The sequence below is a fragment of the Micromesistius poutassou genome (genome assembly GCF_964030765.1).
Source record: "Micromesistius poutassou genome assembly, chromosome: 15".
NCBI classification, from domain to species: Eukaryota; Metazoa; Chordata; class Actinopteri; order Gadiformes; family Gadidae; genus Micromesistius; species Micromesistius poutassou.
Genome location: NC_140285.1, coordinates 16763221 through 16775985, shown reverse-complemented (window position 1 = coordinate 16775985; position 12765 = coordinate 16763221).

The following is a 12765-nucleotide window of genomic DNA, read 5'->3' as shown; positions in this document are numbered from 1 at the left end:
TGAGGGAACTGTATGGCTGTGCACAGTCCTATGTAACATTGCAGCAGGCCTTTTTCTCCAGAAGGCAGCAGGAGGGGGAGTCTCTGCAGGAGTATTCCCTGGGCCTGATGGCTTTAATGGAGCAGGTTAAACAGTGCGCACCAGATGGTATACCTAATGCTGGGGATCTTCTGCGTGACCAATTTGTAGAGCATGCTCTTGACAGTTCTCTCCGTCGAACGCTTAAACAGTATGTCCGCAACAGGCCGACAGCTTCCTTGTTGGATGTACGTAGTGAGGCTATCAGATGGGAAAGGGAGGGCCAACCAGGTGGGTTTAGGGGGCGAAGTCATTCGGTACCATCAGCTTATGGTCTCCAGTATGGGGTGCAAAGTGATTCCCATTCACGTCATCCTATTGCTCCTCCCAGGTCGGAGATGAGTGATTTAATGGAAATCTTGAACCGTCAGCAGGCCCAGCTTGACCAGCTCACACAGACCATAGCTGCTTTGCAGGCCCCACGACCACCTGGAAATTTCGTTCGCAGGGGCCCTTTGATTTGTCGAAGGTGTCAACAGCCAGGCCACATCGCACGGGAGTGCCGGGGCCCAACTGTACCTCCTCGTTCACGGGCCAATTCTTTCAGTGGTGCAAACCTTCAGGTTCCCAGGACGACCTCCTCAACCCATCAGCCGGAAAACTGATGCCCTCTGAGTCGGCGGGCCTCCGCTCAGATGGGGAAATCAAGGGCTCACAGGAGGAGGTGGTCGCTGATTTGATGTCATCATGTCCAACAACTGATGTTGTGTTTAGTGGTGTTCATGTCCCTTGCTTGGTCGACACTGGGTCTATGGTGTCCACCATTACTGAGAGCTTCTTTCAACAGCAGTTCTCGTCTTGGGGCCAGGATCGGCTTCGGTCTTGCAATTGGCTGCGTCTGCGTGCCGCTAACGGGTTAGATATCCCCTATGTTGGTTACCTGGAGCTTGATGTTGCATTGTGTGGAAAGGTCATTCCTGGCTGTGGAGTGCTAGTTGTTAAAGACCCCCCCGGCACCGCATCGTCTGTCCCTGGCATCTTGGGGATGAACGTCATTCGCAAGTGTTACAGAGAGCTTTTTGGTACTAATGGCCCTTCCCTGTTTGCCTTGCCACCCGTGTCACATGTTCCAGGCCCGGTCTTTGAAGCTCTGCAGCAGTACCATCAGTCTTCGGTCAAAAAGCCAAGCCCGCACACGGGCACTGTGAGGGTCAGGGGTGAGAGGACGATACGAATACCTGGTGGGGTCCTTCAGCTCGTCGCCAGCACCTGCCCTGAGCAGGCCAGTGGCCAGGCTGTACTCTTCGAGCCGTCAGATTCTGGTCTGCCATGCGGCCTGCTTGCTTCTCCCTGTCTTGTTCAGGTCACCCGAGGCACGGTTTACATCCCGGTGGTCAATGTGGGTACGACGGATGTTCTTCTACACCCTCGGACTTGTCTTGGTTCCCTCTGTGGTGCCCAGGTGATCAGTCTACCTCGGGGTGTGACTGAAGTCAATCCAATCACAGCCAGTGTTTCTGCCCAGGGAGACGCCAGTGTAGCCCAAGACGGGCTAGCATCTGTTGACTTGGGCATATTGCCTGAGGAAGACCAGAGGGAGGTGAGGTCATTGTTGCAGCGGTACCATTCAGTCTTTTCCACTCATGATGGTGACTTGGGGTGTTCAAATCTCATATCACACCACATACCACTGTTGGATGACGCACCAGTCCGGCAGCGTTACCGCCGCGTCCCTCCCTCTGAGTACGAAGAAGTAAAGTCTCACATTAACCAACTTCTTGAGGCCAAAATCATTAGGGAAAGTTGCAGTCCCTTTGCGTCGCCGATTGTTCTGGTCAGGAAGAAGGATGGTAAACTTCGATTGTGTGTAGACTATCGCTTGTTGAATGCTAAGACCCGGAAGGATGCGTTCCCTCTCCCTCGCATCGAGGAGAGTTTGGATTTGCTTTGTGGTGCTCGTTGGTTTTCCACGATAGATCTGGCTAGCGGGTACAACCAGGTTCCAGTTGCAGAGGACGACAAACCCAAAACAGCGTTCTGTACACCGTTTGGACTTTTTGAGTTTAATCGGATGCCATTTGGGTTATGCAATGCCCCGAGCACCTTTCAGCGGTTAATGCAGAGAATGTTCGGAGGCCAGCAAGGTCAGTCCTTGCTTCTTTACCTAGACGATATCATAGTCTTCTCCTCGTCGGTCAGTGAGCACTTGCAACGACTGGAGGCCGTTCTGGGCCGGCTCCAGCAAGAAGGCTTGAAAGTTAAGCGGGAGAAATGTGCATTCTTTCGGCAGCAGGTCAATTATTTGGGGCATGTCATCTCCAGCCAGGGTGTCTCCACCGACCCTGCTAAAATCGAGGCCGTGGCAGAGTGGCCACGACCACGTCAAGTGGTTGAGTTGCGGTCATTTCTTGGTTTCGCGAGTTACTACCGGCGTTTTGTAGAGGGCTTCGCAAAACTGGCTGCCCCCCTCCACAAGCTGGTGGCGACTCTTGCTGGCACGAAGTCTAGGAGAGGGTCAGGACAGGTCTTGGGTGATGCTTGGACATCCCACTGCGAGGAGAGTTTTGAGGCCCTTAAGTCTAGGCTGATTTCCGCTCCTGTGTTGAACTATGCCGATTTCTCACGTCCCTTCATTCTGGAGATTGATGCGAGTTATAGTGGTTTGGGGGCCGTCCTTTCCCAGGAGACAGAAAATGGCGTAAGACCGGTGGCTTATGCTAGCAGAGGCCTTCGGCCCACGGAGCGCAACATGAGCAACTACAGCTCGATGAAACTGGAGTTCTTGGCACTTAAGTGGGCCATGTCTGAAAAATTCCGTGACTATCTGCTGGGGCACAAGTGTGTTGTCTTCACAGACAACAACCCACTGAGTCATCTTCGTTCGGCCAAGCTCGGGGCTACCGAGCAGCGATGGGCTTCACAGCTTGCCATCTTCGACTTTGAAATAAAGTATCGTTCAGGTCGCAGCAATAAAAATGCAGACGCACTCTCCCGTAAGCCTGAGGTTGTATCCAGCGCCACCGAACAACTTGCGCCTGGTACAGCAGTTCCCAAGGTCCTTCAGGAAGCGTCAGGTCCAGTGTCGGGGGTGACGCTGACCCAGTCCATTGTCTCTGTCCTCCCAGGCCATTCCACTGTCGACATTGGCTCCTTGCAGGAGGCTGATCCCCTCCTGAAGGAGGTCCTGTCTTTCTGGAAGAGACAAATCCAGGCTTCTGCAGCTGAACGGCGTCAGTTGTCACGAGCCGTCATGGCCGTGTTACGCCAGTGGGACCGCCTGGTTGAACATGAGGGGGTGCTGCATCGCCGGATCTTCCACCCTGATGGTGGAGAGGAGATTTTTCAGCTTCTCCTACCAGCCATTCTCAAAGAGGAAACCTTGACACAACTTCACCAACAGCATGGTCATCAGGGCATTGAACGGACCACCGAATTGGTCAGGCGCCGTTGCTATTGGCCAGGAATGTCCTCAGACATAAAGAGATGGGTACAAGAATGCGAACGTTGTCAAGTTGCAAAAGACTCTGGCTCGACACCACATAGCTTCATGGGCCATTTGTTGGCATCCAGGCCAAACGAGATTGTGGCTGTGGATTTCACGCTGCTGGAACCTTCCCAGAGTGGCATTGAAAATGTTCTTGTCATGACCGATGTCTTTAGCAAATTCTCTATAGCTGTTCCCACCCGGGATCAGCAGGCTTCTACTGTTGCCCAGGTTTTGTTGAATGAATGGTTCTACCGATATGGTGTCCCGAGTCGCATTCACTCAGACCAAGGTCGTTGCTTTGAGAGTCGGTTGATCCAACAACTTTGCTGCTTGTATGGTGTCACCAAATCCCGCACCACTCCATACCATCCTGCTGGGAATGGGCAGTGCGAACGGTTCAATCGAACGCTCCATAATCTGCTTCGCACCCTACCAGCATCACGGAAACGGGACTGGGCCTCTTGCTTGCCACAGCTGCTTTTCAGCTATAACAGCACGCCTCATCAGGGAACCGGAGAATCCCCTTTCTTCTTGATGTTTGGGCGAGAGCCACAGCTCCCCATTGACTTCCTTCTCGGTCGGGTCAAGGACCCTGTTCCAGGCGAGGTACAGGATTGGATCATTGAGCATCAATCGAGACTAGAGATAGCATTCGAGGGTGCTAGGGAGCGGCTGTTAGCCGCTGCAGGCCGCCGAAAGGTTACACCGTTGCTCCTGTGGAGGCTTTACATCAAGTGCGGACAGTACACCGTGACATGTTGAAGGCTATAGTCAGGCCAGAGCCACTTGCGCCACCTCTAGAGGGGCAACCTCCCCCAGCTTTGCTGGAAGCTGATAGCGACTCTTCTGCTGGTGATCTTTACCTGTTGGTTCCAGAAACCCCGTTGCCCCTCACCCCAGTAGTGCCAAGCTCAGTTGACCCCTCAGGCCACCTTTTGAGAGGCCGACAAGAAGGTGGGTCCAGCTCCGGTACAGCTCCACAGCTGGGAGGTCCTGGACCAGTCCCTTGGCGCTCACCTAGAGAGCAACCCAGTTTTAGTCAACAGGCTCCACGTCGTACACCTCGTTCAACTGCTGGTCAGCACCCAAATGTCTATCGTCTTCCACGCTCTGCCGGTCAGGTAGATGACGTTGTTGGTGAGCGGCCCATGCTTAACGCTCAGTCTGCTTATTTTAGGCCTTGGAGCTGAGGTTTGGTCGAGGTTCATCGTTGGGGCACCGATGAAAATAAAGGGGGGGTAGATGTGACCGGGTGAGCCATCTCCCTCCTGGTCACTGCATGATGCTCTGCCAGCCGTGCACAGGTTAATTGGGGGGCGGCGCTGCGTGCGTGATTTAAAGCAGGTGTGTTGGGCACTACTCTCCCTCTTGACTCCACACTGCAGTGAGTCTGTCGGTCGGCGTGCATGCCCATGTCTCCGCGTCGCAATATTAAGTACTTGGAGTGACGGTGAACCGGAGGGGGCGAGCAGTTCGGTGGGCGCGTGCTTGGGTGCAGTAGAGCTCGGAGCGGGACGCGGTAACCAGCGTCTCCCACTCTCCCACTAGTGCTGCACTGATCCATTTGGCGTCCTGGTGTGTTCCAGTCATTGGCCACCACGACGAGGTCCACTCCTGTCCTGGTTCGCGAAGCTGTCCTGGTTCGCGAAGCTGTCCTGGTTCGCGAAGCTGTCCTGGTTCGAGAATAATCAGACGGAGAAGCTCGTACTGGCTCGGGTCGCTATACGTGGCCGCAGCTTCGGTCCAGTGTGGACACAATTCCAAACGAGTGGCTCGCCTGTCTTGGTTGTGTTTTATGTAATTGCTGCTCCTCACGCAGCAATATAAATTTTTAATAATATATTCGTTTGTTTGACTTTTGATTTGTTTCTGTTCAGCCATTCATTGGGTTAAATTAGGATTTCGTTCTTTTGTTAAGTTGTTTATACATAAATTTGTATTATTTGGTTTTGATATTACTTTTTGTTAATAATTGTAATTGATTTCCCTTTCTTTTAACTGAGAGGTCCCAGATGTCCCCACACTGTGCCTGATTGTAATTTGTGTTTTCTTGTTTTGTACCATAGGTGCTGGGTCCCAGCGAGCGGCAGCCCTTCCCTGGTGGTGGTGTTTGACACAGTTTTGTTGCAGTGCACTGGTGGTTTTAGTTTGCATTTATCCCCTTTTGAGTTTCCTGCCGCCGTGGTAAGCCCAGCCCTGATTGGTGTCTTCTGGTTTAGTTTGCCAGTGTGGTGGTCCCATCTGGGTGCCCTTGTTCTCACCCTGCATTACTCTTAGTTTTGTTATTTTAATAATTGTTAAATAAAATTTTATTCTTTTTGAAACCACGACCTCTGGACCTTGTGTGATTCCGGACCTGTGTTGGCCTTTAGAGGGCTATTTCCTGGGGTAGAGTCCCAGGTGGCGTTGTTGGCAACCTACATCACACATACACACGCATACACCAAACACCCTAACACCCGCTCCCGCCACAAGTGCAAGCAGGCCAATGGCAACCAAGCATGCAGTCCTTCCTCCCTCACTTTAAAAACCACCAGCCGCCACTGAATAGGCTTCACATCACTCACACTCGTGGTCCATAAATCCCCTTGTCCTGTTGTTTGATGGCTAACTTATCTTCCAACTTTAACCTCTTAAATGGGTTTTTTAACAGAAACTCAACACTGTTAATCACAGGTGCAACACCACTCGGCATATCTGTGTAACACAAGTGATTTTATTTATTAAGTAATGTAGTTTACGATGCCCCCTGAACGTATCACAAGCGTATGCACGTAGACAGCTGATGACACGGCAGCATAGGATACTACGAGACAACTGAGATAGTAGTTTGAAAATGATATAGATAAGATACCTAATATTAGAGACACACGGAAACTACAAGTGGTTCGGGAGGAATCTTGGGAGAGCTCCGGACGGTTGCTTTCCAAGTGAATCCTTAAACTGACTATCCTGGCTGTTTTTTTTTGAGGGACGACTGTTTCAACTGGACTGTTTCAACTGCTTTCACCACCATCACTGTTCCTTGATGCCATCATCTCTCGTCAGACATCTGTTGAATGGATTTTGCCTGGATTTCCAGGATTTCCAGGCGGTGGTAGGACCGAAATTAAGGAACCAAACAGGATTATTTTATTTTGTTTTTTTTAAGTACAAAGTTTTTCCTAAGGTTTTTCTTCAGGTTTTCTTTTAGTTATTGGGCCCAAGACAAACAAAAACGGACTAAAAAGTTAATAAGCTATATTTTAAAGGTGTTAAACACTGTTAAAGGTAAAGTTGGAAGGAACTCTTTGGTGTTTTTTTTCTGTTTTTTTTGTTTAATTGAAGTACTTAGTGCAGCTAAGGTACAGTTTGATTTCACTTTGTGTTGTATTATTCTGGGTCGATATTTTTACTGTTTGACTACATTGCTGAGAGAATGAATACAACTTATTTCTTGAAAGTATTGTAGCGACCCTGAGACTTTTTAAGAGTTTGTGTGTTATGTGTTATGCGTTTGTATTGTATTTCTTTGTCTGTTATGCCAGTTCTATGTGCATGTATTGTAATGTTCCACACAGTGTGGGGAGCGAATCGCCAGGGCAGCTGGGGGCGGGGCTTAGGAGAACAGGAGGGTGGGGGCTTGCACGTTGAAGCGTTGCGCGTGAGGCGTGTGTGTTCCAGTGAACCGGTGGTTGGTGTGTGCGTTGGTTACGGGATACAGTGACCAGGTTGGTATAATAAATGTTGAACAAGTACTTGTGACTGGACATTCATAAGTTACCGGTAAGGTTGTTACAGTATCTTTATAAATACATATATTTCATTCTCGTCGTGGTCACGTGTTTGTTGTGCGGGTTGGAGGTCTCATTAATATTATGGTTTATTAAGCTACAATCAAACTCCTTAACAATCGAATGTGAACCTAGAATCTTAAGTAACCTGATCAAACTTAGATATAGACTTTAAGCATAGATACCCCATCTCTAGGGGTCACTGGAAGGTTACATCTGCATCTGGGGCTGTATTCACAAAGCAGTAGTGCTCCTAACTCACGCTAAAACATTTTACGTAGGAGTTTTTTCTTAAAAGTTATTCACAAAGCCGCTGAGACCTACTCATACTAAGGATAAATCACTAAGAGTGAACTAACAGTGACGCGCCGTTGCTATGGATTACGTCGATTCTCGTGCATGAGTTTAGAAGCGGTCAGTACAGTGATTGGTTGTTCAGAGCAGGCGGTCTCAGTGAAACTCATCATCCCAACATCCCACAAACGAGCCCACTAAATCACAGAAAAACAAGGAAATAGCCTAGGCTAGAAATTAATTCCTATCAAATAGTTATGGACAGTGCAGTTAGCAGAATACACGCATGATGACTAGTTTGTGCAGACCACGATAATTACGTTGTATAGGCCTATGCACGTTAAAGAGAGAGAGAGAAAGCAAACAATAAAAATACTATTTTTTCATATTTCCACCACTTAAACACTTTAAATAACAGCCCATACCGCCGTTCAAGTCCTCCTATCATGATGAATGAAAGTGAAGACAACGTTAAACGCAAGCGAAAGCCCAATTGGTCCCAGGACCAATTGTTACTGCTGGCCCAGTTTGTGCTGGAGAGGAGGGGAATAATAAAGGGTAAATTTGGGTCTGGAGTGACCAGTAAGAAGAAGCGGGAGGCATGGGAAGAAATATGCTTCAACCTCAATGCTTCCTTCCCTGCGGTGTGTCGCTCTACCGACGATTGCGAAAAGAGGTGGTATGCGCTGCAATCACAGTGTAGGTTAGAGATTGCCGACTATAAAAGAGCCGTCGCAGCTACAGGTAAGTCCATTATTAACATTGCCTGCATTCATTTGGGAAATGCATTTGCATGACTTCAATTTACAATTAACAAAGGCTACAGTGATATGAAACGTTGTGAATAAAACTGAAATCTGCACCAAAGCCATTGTCCCTGGTTGCAGTGGTGTACGCCGTCCTAGGCTCTGACACCAGCATAATTGGCCTTGAGGGTGCAGCTGATCCTGCAGTTGAGTTGCTAAAGGAGATTGAGGGGTATGCATGCAATGATTGCAATAGGCTACATGAAAAACCTTTCTGTTTAATATTTACAGAAGAATTACAATGTGCAACTGGTCAACCCACTTCCCAAAAATGTGTTACAAATTATATATATATATCTTCCCCACAGGAGAAATCAAGATGAAAGTCCAGCTGCAGGATCACATCACACAGCTCTTCCTCTTCTCCCCCTCCTAGCCCTTCCTCTTCCAGCTGCACCTCCTCTCCCAGCTCTTCCACCCTCAGCTGCTCTTCCTCTTCCAGCTGCACCTCCTCTCCCAGCTCTTCCTCTCCCTGCTCTTCACTCTGTTCCACACGGCCAAATTCATTATCATGTTCATCGCCATCATCATCATCGTGGTCATCATCATCTTCATCATCATCATCATCATCATCTGGCTGTGGAATGTTCCTCCGCTTGCAGAGGTTGTGGAGAATGGCACATACAGTGATGACTGTACTTGCCCTCTCTGGGCTGAGGCGTATTTCGCCGTGCAGGACATGAAAACGACGTTTCATCTGCCCAATTCCTCTCTCCACAACATTTCGTGTATTTTTGTGTGCTCTAACATATATGGAGGAAAACAGTAAACGATAATAAATATGGATTCAACAAATAAAAGGCGACAAAGAGCCAATACGATGTTTTTTACGCATAGGACTAAGCGTAATCTGCGTAATCACTTACATGTTATACTTTAACTGTGCTCCCGGTTGTGGATTGAGATAGGGTGTCAAGAGCCACGTCTTGCAGGGAGCCACTGTCACCCAGCAAGTGACACCCAACTGGTACATGGTGCCTCTCAAAAAGCTGCCTCAGACCACTCTCCATTAAAATACGCAAATCATGGGTAGATCCAGGCCACTTTGCAACAACATCAAGTATGTTAAAATTTGCATCAAAAACAATCTGCTTGTTGATGGAATGTACTTTCTTTCTATTGACGAACACGTCCTCATCTTTTGATGGCGCAATTATTTTTATGTGCGTCCCTTCAATAGCACCGACCACACCGGGCATACCTGCAATTGCCATGAAGTTGGCTTTGATCCTGTGTAGTTGTTGATTGTCCAAAGGAAACCGGATAAACTGTTGGATGATATGTGGTCTAGAGAGCATGGGTTTGGTTTATGGCACGGCTGACTGATGGTTGCGATATTCCTAAATCGTCAGCATTGCATTAATTCCACAACAAGTTTGATACCCTCACAATTTAGCCTATATCTCTTCATCACTTCACAGTCTTCCATTCTCAAGTCTCCAAAACATTTTGTCTCGCAGCCATTCCGATTCTCTGTGAATAGGTCTTACTGAGTTAGGAGTCCTCTCAAGGACTTTTAAGCTCTCCTAGACTTAGGTGCTACTTTTAGGCCTAAAACACTTTGTGAATTGCTCTTAGTGAAAAAAGTTAGGAGTCCTAAATTTAAGACTGACACGCCCATTATTTTTAGGAGTTTCTCCTAAATTCACCAGTTAGGAGCTACTTTTAGCACTAAGATCCTTTGTGAATACGGCCCCTGATATAGAAATGACAAAAGATGCTGGCGGAATAATTAGAGTTAAAACAACAACAGTTCTAGAATATGACCATGGGGCAGACTACTTTACGACCATATATGCGTCTGTTAGCATGGATTGCAATTCTTATTGCAGCCTGCAGGGTTATGCGATAAACATATGGAGGAACGCGGTCGCTGAGCTGCCCTGCCCCAACATTGCATGATACGTTAAACTCAACTAGAATCGCCACCATCATCCAAAATTTGATGTCAACAGACCGAAAAAGCCTACAGAAACTATAGATAGTTAATTTGACAATCACATTATTAAAAATAGACTTGGAGCAATGATTTACTGAGGAACTTTTTTTTTGGGTTAGGGTTAGCATGCTTTTGCAAGTAGTTCACTGCCCCCCTGGAAAAGGGGGCTGGTTGTAGTCTTTTTGCAATGGGATTTACAAATGCGATAAATGTGCAATAAAACACAACAGAAACTGTATTTCGCTATGATACTTGGAACATCAACAAACACCACTAACTACTCGGTGAGTTGGAAATTTTGTTTAGGGTTGAAAGTTTAGGGTTGGAAGCCCAGGTCACCGGCCTGCCCGTCGACTGGCCAGACGTCAGGTGGTGGAGGACGGGTCTGAGGGATGGCTGCTGGGCGGGGCCACAAAGGGTGCTCTAACGCCCCCATACAGCGGAACCTGGTGGGGCCCCCGATGACAGTGTGCTCAGTGTCTGGTGTTCATCAGCTCCTCTTCTCTTTAAACCTCTCCCAGGCTCTTCCTCTTTATCCACGTCGGCCTCCCTGAATAGTTCTCAGTCTGTAAAGGGATTTTCACCCACAAAATAACAGAGTGCTCAGGTTCAGAGTCGACACAGCTGGGGATCCCGGTCACTACAGCAGCAGGCACAGCAGAGTGACTTTCAATGTGGAGTTCAGGTAGAAACCAAGCTAATTTCTTTTGCTCTCTTTCTCTCTGCTTTGTTATAATACTCTTTTGAGGATAATTTAAATGTCTGGTATTTTGTTGTTCAGGGTGGTTCTGTTCAATTTAAATTGGATGGGCATGGTTTTCTCACCATGTGTGTGTGTCCTTCAAGTCTTTTTTTCTTTTTTTTTTAGATAACTAAAATTGCATTGACTTCAAGACAAAAATATGTCAAATGTATGAATTGATTAGTGTGGTGCATCATTTGGCATTCTTATAGAATTGAAGAATCTGTCTGACAGAGTGTTTTCTCTGTCTAAGCCTAACCCTATCTGGATGAAGATATTGATGTTCATATTCAATCTCGCTGTAGATGCAACACCTGTTCAGAGCCCCACCTCACACGCGTATGTCAGCTAAGCTTGTGTGTGTGTGTGTGTGTGTTTGTGTGTGGGTGTGGGTGTGAGTAAGAGAGAGAGTGCGAGGATACATTTTGGTGACGAGAAAAACAAACAAGGCAATAAAATTGCCGCTACCAGTTTAATGTGTGACATTGCAAAAGGGTTTGTTTGACTGAGGATAGATCGATAGAAGAGTCTGTTATTGAAGATGCAAAGGGTGCTCTGTTGAGCACAGCCCAACCTGGCCGTTTTATGTGGAGAAAGACTGTCTGTTCACTGGTGTGAAAGTGACAGGGAAGTGCCACAGCGTCACGGTCAACATCCACATTCTACTGGCCTAGACCAGTGGAGCACTGGGTATGGGCAGCACACACACACACACACACACATACACACACGCACGCACACACGCGCGCACATGCGCACATGCATGCACATACTCGTCATCAAGAACCACACTCAAACACACACACACACACACACACACACACACTCACTCATCGACTGCAGATAAGAATCCTTTAAGCTACATTATTATGACACACATACATGTACATACAGCTTGCACTTCCCCTGCATATTCTTGATCAATACTACTTGATCAAGCGCTGGCTCAAAGGGACTTTAGAGGACCTTCACAACAGACTGAGTTCTACTGCACTATTAATGCATTTTCATGTGTCTATAAAAAGGACTTGTTCTGTTAGAGGATCTTTTCCAGTCAGCTTCTTTATGGCAGTAGTTTGACAAATAATGCAGTTTCCCCCTATGCAAACCGGTGTCCATGTGAAATCTTTTTGAGTCTTCAGTGTTTGAAATATGCAAAACTTGCTCATATTCTTTTTCCTTGTACATGTGATATGACAATAATACAGTTTCTGCTTCTTCTTCTCTTGAGTTTCTGGTTGGGTGAGCCTTGGTCAATAAGGTTTAGGGTTAGGTTAGGTCTGAGGCAATCTCTACAAAAAGATATCTGCATATGAATGCAGAGTCTGTAGCCAACAGGACAAGATGTTGGCATCCAAAACGTTCTGGTTTCTGTTTGTAGTCCGAGGCTTTGGTTTTATGCAGCTAAACCATCATTGAGAGCCACAAGCTTGTCAGACAACAAGCTTTTTTTTTTTTTTTTTTTCTCATTATTAGCTTTGATATCAGTTTATAGAGATTAGTGGTAACGCTGTCTGGACCTGAAACATCTATAATTTTTTTTTACGAACAAAATGACACAGGGAAGCACAAAACCTGGTCTGGTTATCAATTATCGGAAATCCGGATACACCGGAACCCCAGAAATATTGCCTATTGTCCTCGTCGTCAGATGGCAGATGATGGTTTTCGAGATTGAGTCTAAGAAAGAGTGGTCAAATCCATTT